The sequence below is a fragment of the Octodon degus genome, unplaced genomic scaffold, assembly GCF_000260255.1.
Source record: "Octodon degus isolate 3935 unplaced genomic scaffold, OctDeg1.0 scaffold00261, whole genome shotgun sequence".
In the NCBI taxonomy this organism is placed as follows: Eukaryota; Metazoa; Chordata; class Mammalia; order Rodentia; family Octodontidae; genus Octodon; species Octodon degus.
In genome coordinates this window covers 404798-422452 of record NW_004524837.1, presented here as the reverse complement: position 1 = coordinate 422452, position 17655 = coordinate 404798, and the positions used below count along the sequence as shown (strand labels likewise).

Sequence of the window (17655 nt, the reverse complement as noted above, 5' to 3'; positions counted from 1 at the left end):
GCCAGTAAACTTGTGTGCTGTATAAAGAACATGAGGCCTGGAGTCAAATGACAGCAGTTTGAATATTGAATAATTTGAATATAATCTCCTCCATCTGCTAGTCCTGGATTCATGGGGTAATCATGTAATTTCTGAATGCTTTCCCTAATCTAGAAATTGGTAGCAATCTTATTATCACACAGGTCCCTCTGTCTTTCCTTTCCTTTCTCTTTGATTAAGATAAAGAGAAAACAATGCATGTGACAGTGCTTTATGAACTATAAAATTCAGCACTAATATGACGCATTGTTACAGCCCTGTTATCGGAGCCAGGGGATAGAGAATATAAAAGTTAATAATCTTCATTGTTATATAACTATTGCATGGAAATTGTGTGTTCTAGGTACTTAGAGACTCTAGTCCTCCCTTAGTGTAGTAGTTAATTTGCCATTGTTGTTTGACTATTCTATTTTAGATTGTTAGGTAGGCAACTAAATACATATCTTATTATGCAATGTGGGTGTCATGTGGGCAACTTAACCTTGGGATGACGAACTCAACTTTTACCAGTTTTGACTAGTATATATTTAAATGATGAAGTTTAAGATTTCATAATATATATTTTAAAAATTTTGCAGTTCTTTGTGTAATAATTTTAACCATAAGGAATATAAAGTTTAAGATGTTCCAGGGGGCCAGGGAGATAGCTCAGTGAAATAAGTACTTCCCTGGCAAGTGCAAGAGCTTGAGTTCAATCCCCGGTTCCGGGAAAAAAAAAAAAAAAAAAAAAGATGTTCCATTGCACAAGCCAGTATCAGTTGAATGTCCTGAGCCTAGAACAAGAATGACGGATGGCGTGCCTCCTTTCAGAGCACACCACAATGGAAATGCTTGGTAGAAAACAAATTGTTTTTTGTTTTTTTTTTTTTGCGGAGCCAGGGATTGAACTCAGTTCTTTGCGCTTGCCAGGGAAGCACTTGTTCCACTGAGCCATCTCCCCAGCCCCCTATTTTTCTTTTAAAGTGATACTTGCTTTGATATAAAATGATTGGCTCCTTCCTCCTCCCTCCCTCCCTTATTCTCTGTTACAATCCATTTGCATTTTTTATTTGCATTTAGTTTGGACCCCCATTGTGCTTCAAGTAGTCAGAGATATAAAGTGATGACAATAAGAGGGGGAGGAACTGTTGGGCAGTCCGATCATTTCTAAGCACAAAGGGTTAAAATACTTTTCTTTTGGGAAGAAAAGTAACAGGCGGTGGCAGTGGCAGCGCTGGCGGCTCTTACAATCTGCTTAGGTGCCGTTCTGAGTTGGCTCATTACACCTAGCATAAAGAAGAAGTTCTGATGCCTTTTTAAAAGATCTGTTACAAATAGCAAGCACAGTCGTAGATGGAGCAAATGCGGAGATGGGGAGTGGAACAAAAGCCTGTGAGAAATAGGATTGTGGAGAATAATTGCTAAAAAGCATTTTCTTATTTTAAGAGATACAGAGAAGGTAATTTTTTAGAAATTATTCTTTGGCTACTGGGAAATTTAAGCCAGATTTTGCCTTGTGCTCTGGCATCCTGCCTTCGCTGTAAATATCATTGTGCAGCGAATTCCTCTGCAAAGGCTTTCTCCGCAATCTAGGAAGACAACCTCCTGCCCATGCAGTGAGGTGCGGGCTCTGATGTGCCTCTCCTTATTCTTCTTCCCATGACCTTTGAGAAAGAAGGATTTTGGTGCTAGCACACAGCCCTGTATAGACCATGAGAAGTGTGCCTCTTTGTAACTGGGATTTTATTTGTCTTTGAGAACCTGATAGACTGCCTGATACTCAGTGGTGGACTGACAAGGGTATTGCTGAGTCCCAGCTGAATGCATATGCTTCCTCTTTACTCGTGCCACATGTGGGTCATTTTCCTGTCTTGTGTATATTACTACTGGCCACTAGTTACTGGACTCAGAACAGGGCCCCTTGAGTATTGCTGATGTGTTAGTCTGACTGGAAATATACACCGTGGTAACTCAGGTTCAGCCTAGCTGGTGTAGTCCCTCTGGTGAGTGGGCACAGTGTTGCCTGAGGGCTCCTGTGGGGTGCAGCCTGTGTAGCAGAGGTGGGTAATTACTGCAGTGGGCCTGTTATCAGGTAGTTCCTTTTAGAAATGGCTTGCTAATTAAACATATTCCAGGAGCTTCTCACCTGGGACAAAAGATTGAACAAGACAAACCAAAATGGATAACAAGGTTTATTTGAAGAGTGAAGGGTCAGAGAGAAACTGGCACTGCAGAGCAAAGTAGGCAGAAAAAGAGAGGATACAAGAAAAATAAAAAAAGGCATACTCCTGGTCTGGGAGACTCAGTGTGGGCTACAGTGAAGAGTTACAACAGCAGGTTCATCCTGGCCTCTCTTTTCTTTTAGGCTGCCCACCTCTCCTGAGACCAGCAAGAAGTTCTTAGGTAGGGGTGCTATGATGATCCTGGGATCCTGCTGTGCCTCTCCGGAGTCCCAGGCTGTCTAAGCCATGCTCTGTCTCCCATCTATGTCTCAGTGTACATTCTTGGCCATCCTACTGAAGAGCATGCTGGTGAAGTGTGCTGGGCCAGGTAATAGGGGCCAGCTTCTGCCCTGACCTATCCTTCACTGTCTATGGCAAATTAGTTATCTAATGTTTTGCCCTCAGTTACTCACTATAAAATGAGGATGATGGTACCTGTTTACAGAGCTGCTGGAAGGATTAAATAGCAGGTACATTGGACAATAATTTGCTTTCATTCATCATCTCTGGGGTGGTCCTAGCTGTTCTTAACCCTTCCTTTGACAGTAATGTCAGTATGAGGAGTTAGGTGACTGGCCTGTTGAAGGGAAAGAGGGTTGGAACAGGAGCAGGGTTGTGAAGCAGGAAATTAATACTGTAGGCCGAATAATGCCTGGCTAAGTCAGCACACCCCAGGCATCCGAGAGAGGCTCATTTCTATATCTGCAGGTCGTTTTTCACAGGTGTGTTCATGCTGGGGTGCAAGCAGTTATCCAGTCTTGGCAGCATAATTGCTCCCATAGCAAATGTCATCTTTTGGGAGTCAGTGCTGTATCTACTGTGGGAAGGAGAGGGACAGATAGTTGCTGTTCTGGAGACTCCCAGGGCCCTGCAGGAGAGTCTGGAATGTGAGGTTTCCTGCAAGGTGGTTTTGCCCAATTTTTTCCCTTTGAAAAATTTCCAAAAAGCTATAAATTGTGACCATTAGAGGGCTCCTTTTTAAATGGTTCATATTTTATCTCCAAATTCTTATATCATGGAAATGTCCATTTATAGATTTCATAAACATAATGTGGCAAGTTATATTTCTACATTATACCCCTTGATTTTGCTCCTCAAAAGAATGGTTAGAACTATAAGAATTGTGTGTATGAGAAAATTTCTTTTCTTTTTTTTAATATTTATTTATTTTTATTTATTACATTTATTTATTGTGTGTGTGTGTGTGGCCAGCTCAGCCCACCAGGGGGCGGGGCTGACTGGCATGTGGTGCTGGAGGATTGAACCGCGGTCCCTGTGCTTTGCCAAGCTTGTTTCAAGTAGGTGCTTTAGACCACTGAGCCATCTCTCCAGCCCGAGAAAATTTCTTTTCAAGCAGCCAGTGAACTTGTGTGTTTGCTAAGTGGGGACAAACATATGAAAACTATTTTCTTGGGTTTATCCACAACCAAGTACATAAAATATGGTATTAGTTTGGTAATATGCATCATATGCCGTAGGTAAACAAGAGTTATTTATGTGCCACATGAATGTAAACTTATGGATTTGGAGTCATAGTCATAGAGAAATGAAAACAAGACCGAAGAAATTTCCTGGAGGCCATGGGAATGGCACGTGTTACATTAAAGTGCTTACATAGTGATAACTTGATCTTGAATTTATAGTTATTTGGACTATTACACTGAATCACTGCACATGGCAGCTTACCTAGTTGAATCATATGTAATATTTTTCCATTAAGAAGTCTTCTGTTTCCATTAAATTAAATTAGATATTCATATGGATATGTCATAATTCTAATGATTATTTTTTGTTCACAATTTTAAGTGGTTATTTAATATACTTTCTTTTTTGTAAAAATTAAATTAGATTTCTTACCAAAAATAAATACAAAGCTATGCTAATTATAGTCTTTAAAAGTTTGGATTCATACAGATACTCATTTATGTGGATGTAAATGAAGCTCCCCTCTCTAAGAAATAACTTTAAATCTCTGAATAAATTTTATCAAGTTATGAAGGTAAGAAAATGTTTTTTTTTTTTTTTTGTGGAATCAAAGATTGAACTCAGGTCCTTGTGCTTGCTAAGGAAGCACTTATTCCACTGAACCATCTCTCCGGCCCAAGAAAATGTTTAAATTTGCTATATATCTCTTTGGAGTAGGCTAGGTGTACGTACAAACATACTCTAAAGTAATCACCCATTTTCTTGTTATGGCATAATTCCAAATATGCTGTGATATTTTCTTTAGATTGATGTTTCCTAAGTTATTGCTCACAAATGTGGACCTAGAAATATTTTTCAGTTTCCTTACCTTCTTACTGATTTAACAGGAAGTTATTTTATTTTATTTTATTTTTGCAGAACCGGGGATTGAACTCAGGCCGTTGCGCTTGCCAGGGAAGCGCTTATTCCACTGAGCCACCTCCCTGACCCTTTAACAGACACTTATTAGTGTCTACTTGGAAAAGAAGTGGTGTATCACTGAACCTTCCCCTCTTTCTCACAACAGAGTACGCCTCCCTGGCCTCTACACACTTACGAAGGTCGCCAGCCCACTTGGCTTGCACTGTGAGGACAGAGTCAATCTCTGACTTTGTGCCTATGCTAGGACCAGATTCTTGCTGAGGTCTGCTCTAATAAGATGACAGATATCTACCCCAACCCCACAAATGAAATAAGGAGTGATACTTCAGGAATAATAACCTTTTCTGAAATATTTTACTAGTCCAACCTCTAAACTCGGCAGAAACCCTTAACATTATTTTATTTTGGGATCTTACCTGCCTGTTCATCTCTGTTAGAGTAAGTCTGAAAATTTTTGCAAGGAGGATACCACTCCTGACCGGGGAAGGCTGTAAGGGTGCCTCTCAACAGTGGGAAGTGGGCTCAAGTTGCCGTCACATCAGGCAGGTGCGTGTTTCTTTGACAGCTTGGGAGAGTCCCAGACCAGCTACTTTTCCAGGAGCTGTCAGAGGCCAGTGGGCCCACCTGCCTGGATCACTGGGCCAGTTAGTGTGAAGAATGAGACTATTCTGGGGGCATCATACTGAGATTGTATCTGCAGGCTTTTATGAAAGATCTACAGTTAGACACATGCTCATTCTTTTAGTGACAGCAGCGTTGTATTTTCTATAACTTATGGACGCTGAGTTTGCAAATGATCAGTTTGTATCTTTAGGAGTGTCAGGAAGTATCGTGGCAATATCTAGATGTCTCCCCAAAACCTTGTGTGCTTATAGGTGGGGCTTTTGGGAGGTAATGAATTAAGGGGCTGTGCTTCTGGCTTAGTCCACTGGTGGGTCTGTAGTGGGGTGTGATGTTAGGAAGGGAAGCCTGGTGGGAAGAAGCGAGTCACTCAGTGAGGAAGGGTGGAGGTATCTAGACATACATATATGGATAGATGTGAATGTATGTGTATACATATATATATATAAACATATGTATATGTATAAAACATGGTGTGTGTATATATGGTATATATACATAGTATATATATATGGTGTATACACACACACACATATATATATATATATATATATATCCATATATATCCATTCCTCCTCCCTTGCGGTGGGCTCTGCTTCTTGCCTGCTATGCTGTGAACTGTTTCTCCTCTTCCATGCCTGTCTGCCATGCTGCCCTACCTTAGAACCAGATGACTATGGACTGAACTCTCTACAAACTGTGAGCCACAATCAATCTCTCTTCCTTTATTGTAGCTGCTGGTAGCCTGTCTCAGCAGTGAGAAAGTAGCTAACACAGGAAGCCAGCAGGCACATTCATGGCCTACCCGTGTGTGTCACTTTCTGAGGAGCATGTCTCACTCTATCTCTACTCCTGTCTGTGCCTGGGAGGCACCCCTAGGTGATTGTGCCGCACCCCTTACTTTGGGATCCACCCAGCAGATTACAAAGTGTAAGAGTTTTATTAATAAGATTTTCCTCTATGACAGAATGTTTACATTTGCACTCAGCTTATAAAAATTCAGCTCATATATATCACTTTAGGAAAATAATTACTATGGCAAAAGAGAAATTTTTGGAAATGGAATAATCACACTATTCCTGTTTTCTGCTGCTCATCCAGAGCACCTTGCCCTGTGTCCTTTGGAGATGTACATGCTGGCTTGTACACTGATTGGCTTCATGCTTTTCTGTACTTATTTCCTCTTTTCTCTCTTCCAAGGGGAGATTTTTTAATTTTGTTTTGTGTTTTAGTTTTTTGAGCATGTAATTTCTGTGCCAGTAAAGAAAAGCTGACCTGCAGCAGTGATTTCATGGCATCTTTCCTTGAGCTCCCGTTGGCGTTCTAGGACTTCTGCTCAGATACTACTTGGTGGGCTCTCCATGCTGTGTCCTCTTCCCTCCAGGGTCCCTCCTAATTCACTGCTGGTTCTCTTCTGCGTAGAGGACACCCAGCTCTTCAGCCCCTTCTGGCCTATGCTAGCATGCAGCGTGGTGCCTGCAGAACAGAAGGGGCACTGGGAACCTCAGCACAGACATACTCATTTAATAGAATGTGCGAGCTTGTAGCCCGTAGTACTGATTCAATTTCTTCTTGGTGCTTTGAGGCTCAACAATATAAAGTCTGGGCAGTGGATTTATATTTACATCTCCAGATGCACAAATCAAAGGCATTTGCTCTATATTCTACAGTATTAAATCTGACCAAGATCAAATGCTGTTTTCTGTCGAGCAACTTCCTTCCCAGAATTGACTGTTTTATGTTCTTATGGATGCTGTGAAGTCATCCCTTTCACATATGATTTATTCACAGGTATACAGGGGATCGTGATAGTTTCATCTTCTTTTCTTGAGTGAGAAAGATTCCTTGTGCATTAACATTGTGCTGTCCTGGCAGATCTGTTGACTATTGGTTGGTTGTAGGCACTAAAAGGCAACTATCTGTCTCAGAGACCTGATGGTAGGGATTCTGCAGCTACTGGTCCTTAGTGCTGATGGTCTCCTTTTATTCTGAATTTATGTTTCCAAAGGGACAATTATTCCCACACTTGTGGTGAAAGTTATCTGCCTCAACCATTCCGTTGTGATCTGGTTTCTCCACCATCACTTTATCCCAGAGTTGGAAAATTTGGGCAGAAATTCTTTGAGCAAGATTTACCATCATTAAAGGTAGAGTTCATTGTTCTTTTTTTTTTTAATTTTTTTTTTAATTTATTTATGTGTGTGTGTGGCCAGCTCAGCCCACCAGGGGGCGGGGCTGGCTGGCATGTGGTGCTGGGGGATTGAACCGTGGTCCCTGTGCTTCACTAAGCTTGTTCTAAGTAGGTGCTTTAGACCACTGAGCCATCTCACCAGCCCCCATTGTTCTTGATTTGAAATCAAAGACTACAATGAAATACAGTGATTGTGATAAGCCTTCTTATAGCCCCTTGCTGTCTAATAAATTAAGCATCTAGTTTGCTATTCTTTAGGATCCCTTTCCTAAAACAAGCCATTTCATAATGATTCCCACAGGTGTAAAAGTATGCAATGTAAGGATATTCATAGTGGTGAGAGAAGGTTCCACTAATCTCTGCTCAAGGACATTCTGTGCAGCTGAATTTGCCACATGCCACTGCCATTTCACACCTGAGCTTTCATATGAGCTTTCAGCTAGATTTCACATCCCATAGGTAAAGACCAGAGCAACTTCTGGGACTTCCTGCTGATGAGGGATGACATTCATCCCCGCTCTTCTGTAGTACTGCTCTTCATATCTTTGCTTATTTATTTATTTATTTTTTCTGTATTTTAGGAAAGGGTCTACAGGGTGTTCAGGGTCTCACTACTAGATCAGACTCATAGAGATTCTTCTGTTTACAGCCTCCCAAGGGCTGGGATTACAAGTGCGTACCACCACGCCCAGTCTCAATCCTGTCTCAGCATGCCCTGGGGACGGGGCCAGCATGGCTCTTCATATCTTTAAATTCTGTTATGTCACAGCTACCTTGTCTTCTGGCAGTCCTTGTTTACATCTCATTTCTATAAGTCTTGGGGTATTTCTGCATAGTTTATTTCTGTACTTCTTATTCTTGGTAATTGCTGGTAGTTCTAACTCATTTATATATTGTTTATTCATTAGTCGTATATCAATAAATTTAATTGTGCAATAAAAAGTGTAGTTGAAGATATAGCTCAGTAATACAGTACTTTATAACATATGTAAGGGTCTCAGTTCCATTCCTAGGAACACAAAACAACAACCCTCCAGATGTAAAAAGTTTAATTCACACACACAAATAATGACATTGCAATTGATAAATCTTCAGTGATGTGGATAAATGCAACATTTCAGCTTTGGAAGTAAATAATGGATCACAATTTGCATTTTGTTCAAATTGTCTCACTTAGAAAATACTAAGGTGTGAGTTCAATCCCCGGTTCCTCAAAAAGAAAAAAAAGAACAAAATAAAAGTGGTGAAAATACTAAGGTGATCAATATTTCTATGACTTCACCCCAACCCCTAGGTATATGTTAAGGATGATGTACATTTATTTGGACATAGCAACTTCTGTCATTTTTCTAAAGAATAAGTTTATCCTGCAAATTATATAGGTAACAATTCTTACTGAAACCATTTAAAATCAGATTTCATTTGCAGTTGCCATAATCCTATTATTTAAAGATTAGGATTCGACTCATAGACTAAACTGATAATTTTAGCAGCACATGAAATTAAATAAGATTACTTTATTGCCTTAGAATTGACATGGACAGAGATCCAAATGTGGTGCCAAATAGTTGAGTTGAAAGTAGTCCTTTTCTGTCAGCAAGAGAGTTAGGTGTCCTCACACCGCAAAGGAAAACAGTTCCGGGTGTTTTGACTCCTGACATGCAGCTTGTTAAGAGTCCTTGCCCTGGCTCATTTGCAGCGGAGTCAGAGCTCAAGTTCAAGTGGGGCAGTACTTCTCCCAGCGAACTCTAGAGGAGCTGCCCTTTCTGTTCCCCTCACCAAGATTTTCCTTACTTATTTCTGTTTCTGCCCAGGAGGCTCTGAGTAAGGTGGAAAGCCCTCCACCTTTGATCTTTTTCTGGGCAGCCCCACAGTGCCTTTGAGGTTCCTGCATCTTCTCTCTTTTGTCTAGCATGTGCATCTCTGGGACTCACAGTGCAAACCCCCCTGGCCAGGCTCTGGTCCTACCTCCGCAGGTCCTGGTGGTCAGAATCCAGCTGCTCTAAGTCTCTGATGTGAGTGAGTCTGGGAGAGATCACATCTGTAGCCCAGAGCCAAGTTTGTATGGCTCCTTTCAAGTCTCTGTACAGGTGGGGACTCAGATGTATTTTTTTTTTTTTTTGAGACTTTTTTTGCTATGTTGTTCAGGCTGGTCTCACACGTGGCAACCCTCTTGAGTGCTGGGATCACAGGTGGCAGGCATGCACCACCATACATGGCTATGTTCCAGTCCTTTTAATTAATTAATTTATTTGGTATAGGGTCTCGCTAAGCAGCTATGTTCCGGTCCTTTTAATTAATTTATTTACTTGGTATAGGGTCTCACTAAGCAGCTCAGACTCATAGTGATCTTACTGTCTCTGCCTCCTCAGCACTGGGATTACAGGCATACACCATCACACCCAGGTTCAGTGGCCGTCGGGGCATGCCTGGGGTACAGGGGCTTGCTCTGCATGCGGTACTGGGTCCTTGTGCTTGCTAGGTAGACACTTGGACCGTGGAACTATCTCCTCAGCCCCTCAGATGTATTTTGGATTGGGAACGTTGTTTTGATTTTGAAATATTCATATATACATGATGTGATATCTCGGGGAACGTCTTAAGTTTAAGCACATATTTCATAGGAGAACACAAGGTATATATACACATATACCTTGCAGGTAAATTCACCCATGTACTGAGCCTGTCACCTGAGGTCAGGTGTGGAAGTTTTCACTCTGCTGTCATATTGGTGGTCAGAAGTTTAGGATTTTAGAGCATTTTGGATTTCCAGATGAATGATACTTCACTTGTGTTTTAAGTTATATGAAATTACTAAAACTCATTTCCAGATAGCAACATTTTTGTTTTTGTTTCTGTTAAGCATGGTCTGGAACCATTGGCTTCTCCCATGCTAAGCAAGTGCTCTACCACCAAACTTCACTCCAGCACATCCAGAGCCATGCTGGAATAGCCGGGTTGGGTTCTCTGATTTTTACTGAAATTGGAAACCTTTCCTGGAGTTTGAAGTGTTTCAAATGATGAATGTTTCCTTGCTGTGGATGAGATTTTTTTTTTTTTTTATAGACAGTGGTGTTTAATTGAATCCAAAATGAAACCAGTACAGTAATAATGATTTAATGTATCAGTTTATCCATGTTAGTTTTTAACTGAAAGCAGTTGCTACTCCTGAGCAGATTAAAATTCTCTAGTATGCCTTAATTAATTAAAAACCCTGTTGCTCAAACTAGAGTAATAAAAAGCGATTTTAACTATTCCTTCATGCTTACTTGGAGTCTATAAATTAGTTTGTATCTAATTCAGAAAACAAAAAAGGCTCTACCACTAAGGTAACTTGTTTTCTAGTTGCTTATGTGCAGTAGGATGATGACTAAAACTTCTGACTGGGAGACCGGGGAGATGGCTCAGTAGAATAAGCGCTGGCCTGGCAAGTGCAAGGGTCTGAGTTCAATCCCCAGTTCTGCCCAAAAACAAACAAACAAACAAACAAACAAACAAATAACAACAACAACAACAAAAAACCCTTCTGGTTGGGGGAAATTGTGAGACAAACTGAGCTTGGAGATGTGCTCTTGGAGTGGTACCCCATGGTGTTGCACAGGTTTCTAGAATTCTTTTGTTTTCATGTTGGCATCTAAAATGACAGAAAAAAATAAATAAATAAAATGAACAGAAAATACCTGCTATGTTTGTAATTTAGTTTTCTCTGAACTTTAGCTAATTTGGTCCCATGACTTTGAGGACACTGTTACTAAGCTTGAGCTACGCCTTGCTTCATCACACCATACAGCTTAACATTTCCAACTCTTAGGAACTCTCCAGAAGTTCTTTTTCAACTCGTAGTCATCACGTCCTCCTACATCATCTACCCACTTGCACATCAAACATACTGCAATATTGTAATGCCATTTATCACGCCATTTAAAAAAATCCCATAAAATTGCGATATTAAGGATTCTGACAACTGTAACAAAAGTCTGGGCTTTTAAAGGTTGTAGATCTGCTGGCCTTTAACATAATTAAAGGGCCTTTTTGATATCTGAAGTTTTTTACTTAGCACTTTGAATATTTAGAACTTCACATTTTTTTTTCTGTCAGCAGAATGCAATAGTCATATCTCTCGTCTATAGTTCTGGAAGTGTAGGTGAGCTTAGCGGATTAGTGAATTTCATTTGAAGCACTACTTTAAAAAATTAGCCATTTGGGGTGGAAGTCTTTTTGTTTATTTATTTAAAAAATTGTATGTGCTACTCTGTTTTCCAATTCAGAGCAAAGCAATATTAATGCCAGTTTACTTTTTCTTGCTAGAAATAATGGGTGCTAGGCCATGCTTACTTTTTAGGCACTGTGCCCTTTGCCAGTATTATTTTATTTAAGCCTCAGTGCATCTCTGTATGTGCGATTGCGACTATTATCTTCACTGAACATTTAAGGAAAATATTCATCAGCAAGATTTTGTGGCATGACCAACACCCCTTCCCAAAGCAGGCAAGCTGAGCCTTCAGTTGGTATTCGTCTGTCTCATAATTTCTCATGCTTTTCTATACTGATGACTTCACTGTAGTCTCTTGCATTTTGATGGTTTAAGGTTTTACAATTTACAGCCATGCATTTGTCATGCTGATGTACCTTGGCATTTGTTGATGCTCCTGCTAAAGGAGGTTTCAGAACTAAGTGTAAATTTAAATCCCCTTTCAAATACTAGACTAGTCAACGGCTTGTTAGTAAATGGCTTCAGCAATGCAGATTGTGTGCTGGCTGGTGTGAAAGCCTCTTCATTCAGATCACTTCTCATTCAGAGTTTAGCTCTGCCCATTTCCTGTCATGGAATTCTAGGCACCAGATATTTAAGGACATGTCACTAGTACCTCCTGTGTCAGCAGATCTCTGGCTGTATTACTGATGTGAAGACTACTTCAGTTGTGAACTGAGACTGCCCAGGTGATCCTGGACTGTCGTGGGCTGTTGTGGTCTGTCAGAGAAGGGGTGTGGAGGCTGCAGGGTGCCCACCAGGCTTGGTCCCTGTGTGCTGGTGCTTGGCACACCTTCCGTAGTGGGTTCTTTGTTGGTGTGCAGTGTTTGGACATTTCAGCCCGAACGGCATTATTGTTACTCAATTTCCATTTGCTTTCTGAGAACTAATCATATGACCTGAGTGTTGAACAGTACATTTGAAGGAATGTACTAAATGAATGTTATAAATGAATAAACAATGTCAAAAATAGTAGATGCATTTTTTAATTTTTATTTATTTATTTATTTATTTTGGTGGAACTGGGGATTGAACTCAGGTCCTTGTACTTGACAGTGAAGCACTTATTTCACTGAGCCATCTCCCCAGCCCCAGATGTATTTTTTTAAAAGCATCATATTATATTTTATGAAACCTTTAACAAATAGTTAAAATTGCATGTGTTTGTATAAAAATGCATGTAAAACAATAAAATGTCCATATTCCTGCGTTGTCACCAAAGACTCCTATTGAACTTCCTGTGTGCCTGTAAGCAACTGTGTAGTTTCTGAACCAGTGAGAAGTTACCTAGAGGCTATGTTCTTGCCTGAGAGGACAGAGGTAGAGAAGTGAAAGAGGCTAGTTGCATGTCATTCTCTCCTGCCACCGAATTGTCCCTTTTCAGGGCAGTTTGGGTTACTGCCAGCAGTGCTGTCACCTTCTGAGAGCCCAGGCCTCTAGATTAGCTGTGCTGTAGCCCATGTCAGAATAAGACTGCTTGTCTAGGAGGACCCTGCGGGGCCATTGGACGTATCCCCAGTCCTTAATCCAGGGCATTTCTGGAATGACTCCTGTGCTTTAACTGTCCCCACTGGGCCTTAGTGTCCAGCACCAGGGAGGGAAACCATGAAAGTGCATTACAGTTTTTCTCTTAACCTTTTATGTTAAAAATTCTTTTTTACAGGATTAATGGTTTCAACTGTAGTATTTTAGACAAGCTATGAAAGATTAGAGAAGTGATTCCTGTCTAAAAGGAATATTCATCTTCTTTCAAAAGGTTGTGTATTCCACATATTTTTTTCTTTTTTTAGTCTACTAGAAGTCTATTTGGGCTAGGGAGATGGCTCAGTGGAATAAGTGCTTCCCTGGCAAGTGCAAGGGCCTCAGTTCAATCCCCGGTTCCACAAAAAAAAAAAAAGTCTATTCGTTAAAGTATTGTTTCTTATTACTTAAAAATATTAACTCAGCACCTTTTTATGAACTATATTTAGCAAGATCTATTAAACTGGTAAGAAAAGATACTACACTTGATCTTAGCCAAAAGGCCAAGAAGCAATGCAAGATCTATTTAAAAATTTTATTTTATCATTAAGATTAATACAGTATGACTCCAGCTTAACACACCAGAGACAAACTTTCACAGAGATTAACAGACCTCAAATTAGGGACACTTGTAGATGTGAACAAACTGGCTGTAGCTCACGGGTCTGCCCCACATTCACAGTTGTCACAGTTATTGTACCTTGTGGTAGTGTACAGTGCTCAGTCAGAGCCCAGGATATCTGGAGGCAAGAGGAAAGGCAGTGGTGATGTGGAGGGCACTGTGTCAAATGTGTATAAAACGTGTATAATAAAGTTTGTTGAATTTAAGAATGAATGTTCTCCCAGAATGGAATTCATTAATAGATCGGAGAATTACTATAATCTGATATTTTCTACGGTGGAAGTGTAATGTTGAAAAGAAGATAGCTGCGTGCATAAAATAGAAATCTTAACATCTGTCTTCGTTACTTCTCTTATGCTGGTGTACAGTACCTGACAGCCACAAGTTAAAGGTGGAAACATGTATTTAAGGTCGCAGTTTGTAAAGGTGTCAGTGGCTGGCTCTGAAACATGGAGCTTGGCACAGGGCCCTGGGAGAAGAAACAGTTCATGGAAGGCCAGATGGGTCGCCTTTCACTTTTCATTCCAGTCAGCAGGCAACAAGCCTATTGGGGTCTCTCTCTCTCTCTCTCTCTCTCTCTCTCTCTCTCTCTCTCTCTCTCTCTCTCTCTCTCTCTGTCCCCCTTTGGTACCAGGGATCAAACTCAGAACCTTGCCAGGAACTTGTGCTTGACAGGCAGGTGCTATCTCCTGGGCTGATTGGTGGCACTCTTATCTAGTGTGAGCCCTTTCTATTATCCACACCCAGAACTGTGCTAAATCGATCAGTGGACTAATTTAGTTATTACACACACTTAATGCATATTCACATACCCTAGACCCAGCCACTGTAAAAAGCCATACCTGGGAGTAGAGGAGACTTTGGGGGACATTTGTAGTATATATAACATATATATATATATATATATATATATATATTCAGGGATGATAACTTCATAAAAATGAGTCCATTCATTTTAGTTTTTGTGGTTTCCTGACAGCACTCTCCTGATCTAAGTGACCATTCACTTCTATAGTGGGCAGTACTAAGCTTGGCTTCCAGTTAGCAGCACTAGGCAAAGGGGAGCTCTCTTCTTCTGGGCTCGTTTTCTGTCGCCATCTGGCTCCTTCAGTGGCTTTCCTCATCTCGCTCTCCAGATGTGCAAGGCCACAGGGCCTGGCTTTCTGCCCCTTTCTTACCTGCTCATTCAGTCTCATGGCTTTTATCTGCCAGCTGGCTGATAGCTTGCAGATGGAACTGCAGGGTTCACCATTCCAGCAACTCAGGGTTTGCAAATCAGACTGCTGTTGAGTATTTTCTTTGAAATCTAAGTGTCTCAAACTTGTTCAAAACTAAACTCTTTTAAGCTTATATCTTCATGTCCCTTCTTTATCTCTGGAGATGACTGTTTTTTTGTCTCTGTTACTTAGGACTAGATCTTCGAGGTCATCCTGACTCTTAGTTCCACCTGGCAGCAAGTCTTGTTGGCACCAGTGTCCTCCAGTGTCTACCAGATGTCTTGCCTTCATGCTGGCTTCCCATTGTTTACTATCAGTCCTTGGCACTCTGTTCCCACCCAGGAGCAGGAGGAAGGCATGTGTGCACTCACAGTCCAATGGCGCTGCCCAGTTTGACTTTCTTGCTTTGGCACTCAACCTGCTTTGAGTTGACTTTCTGTCCTTTGGCTGAGAACACAGACTGACAGCTCTTCCTCCAGAGACCTGGTATGCACCCCTTCTTACATTTAGGGCTGTGCTGAGGCATTTCCCTGAAGGCATTTGCCATGCTCCTCCTTGATGACACTACCTCTTAATAATAATTTGTTTTTCTTCATACAACCCTTGATTGTGAGATAGTTATTTATTACATTTTTCTTTATGCTTCACAGTCTGAAAGCTCCTGGGAGTCAAGAACTTGTTTGGTTTTGTTCCCTGTTGTGCCTCCAGTGTTTTCAATAATGCCCACTCTCAGTAAACATTGGTCTCTTCAAAAAGACTTCCTTATCCAAGGTTAAGATTTGAAACTCCTAAATGTGTAACCAGCTTCAACTCTTTAAAGAGACCAGAATTGTGAACTGAATTCAGCTTGTATTAAAATTTTAAGTTTTGGGAAGGTTTAGAAGAGAAATTGTGAAATATGCATGCCAGATCAGAGCTAGTGAAATTAAGAAAAACTTTCCCTTTTTAAATTAGTTTTAAACTCATGAAGGTGCTAGCATTACTTGATAATTGAATATTTGAGTCGATTCAGAAAAGAAAGTAAAAAACTGACTCAGGTAGAATTTTGAATTGTGGACAGACCCAGAAACAAGAAATGTCTTAGGAAGCCTTGTATGTAGGAGTTGGATGGAGACAGAGGCTGGGTGCAGGAGGGTATTCAAACCCTCAGCATCAGTCTGCCTCCAGCAGCTCTGGGCCAGAGCAGGAACAGCTCTTGAGAGAAATGGTACAAGCAGAGAATGAATAGAACTTAAAGGGGCTGGGGAGATGGCTCAGTGGAATAAGTGCTTTCCTGGCAAGTGCAAGGGCCTGAGTTCAATCCCCAGTTCCACAAAAAAAAAAAAAAAAAAAAAGAACTTAAAGACTGCTCCATTGTATGGCCAGGAAGTAAGAAAGTTCAATCAAGACTGAAGAGCAGAGTGAGTGATGGACAGAACTGGTGAGGAGGCTACGGCTTGGGGGAACCAGCTTTCCCTCCTCAGGACCCATTAGGGATCTGAGTATGGGGAAGGCAGCAGGCCATTGTCCTGTCTGCCAGGCAGGCTGAGAAGCAGGGAGTCAGCTCCAGGGCACCAGGCTAGAACTGAGTTTAGGAGTTACTAGAATCCACAGGAGGCTTGGAGGCTTCAAAAAATAAAAATGTACAGAGGAAAGCCTGGGGAAGTACCCAGTCCAGGGGTTGGGAAGAAGAGTGGCCAGGGGATTGTTCTAGGATTCCACGCCTTGGAAGCCCTCTCTGCAATCTGGAGATGTCTTTTTCTGTAACTTCCTTCCTTCCCTTTTTTAAAGTAAGCTTAAAATATTAATAATTTAATACTACTTTAAGAAATCATGTTTCAAATATGCTTCTGTGATATTATTATTGCATTTTCTTTTGGACAGTGTTGTTTTGCTGACTTCTTCTTCCTATTTTTCTCTCTCAGGAATTCCTGTGTCATAGATTAAAAGGTAGTGAATAAGATAGAGTCTCTTGGCACTTAATCTGATAATAAAATGCTACTTTGTATGTAAGTTTTTTTTCCTAGCATGAGCTTTTTAAAACGATGTGTTTTCTGGTGGTTCCACTAAAGAAAGAGAGAGTGAGAGAGAGACAGAGAGAGACAGAGAAGACGAGGACTATAGGATTTTTGTAGGTGGAGAGAGGGAGTATATTACCAGGGTTTTCAGGGTGGGGAGGGGAGAGGAGAGGGAGAGAGGCTGGAACTCTGGCTTTTCAGGAACTGGCTCATGTGACTGTGGAGGCTGGCAAGTCTGGAGTTTGTAAGGCAGGCTGGCAGGGTGGAAAATCAGGTAGGAGTGGTGTTGCAGCCTAAAGTGGGGATTTTGAAGAGCATCAGGCTTGTACTCCAGCAGGGTTTCTTTTTGTTTTGCAGTCTTAAGAAAAATTCCTTCGTTTGGAAGAGACCTCTGCGCATGCGCCTGCGACTTTCAGTGGAATGGATGAGGGCTGTGCATATGATGGAGAATAATTTGCTTTGCTCAAAGTCAGTTGATTCAAACGTTAATCATGTTTAAAAAATACCCTCCCAGCAGTGTCTAGATTGGTGTTCAGTCACACAAGTGGGCATTGTATGTAGTCTGCTCAAGTTGATACATAAAATTAACCATCACAAAAAAGAGGGAAACAGTTTAGAATAGCTATCTCTTAGCTGAAGACAGGCTGT

The 17655-nt window shown here is 41.0% G+C and overlaps 1 protein-coding gene, 1 non-coding gene and 1 pseudogene across 4 annotated transcripts in view; 1 reads left to right on the top strand and 2 right to left on the bottom strand.

Annotated features, from left to right (window-relative positions):
* Positions 1 to 15557, bottom strand: part of LOC101589131 — a 29502-nt pseudogene extending 13945 nt beyond the window's left edge. The window contains exon 1 of the transcript XR_002819125.1: positions 15382 to 15557. The product of XR_002819125.1 is annotated as a synembryn-A-like (transcript). The remainder of the gene's footprint in view (positions 1 to 15381) is intronic.
* Positions 1 to 17655, top strand: part of Pde10a (phosphodiesterase 10A) — a 340101-nt gene that overhangs the window by 29054 nt on the left and 293392 nt on the right. The window lies entirely within an intron of this gene.
* LOC111814052 lies at positions 13490 to 13686 on the bottom strand. The gene has a single exon (XR_002819127.1). It is a non-coding gene; the product is annotated as a U2 spliceosomal RNA (small nuclear RNA).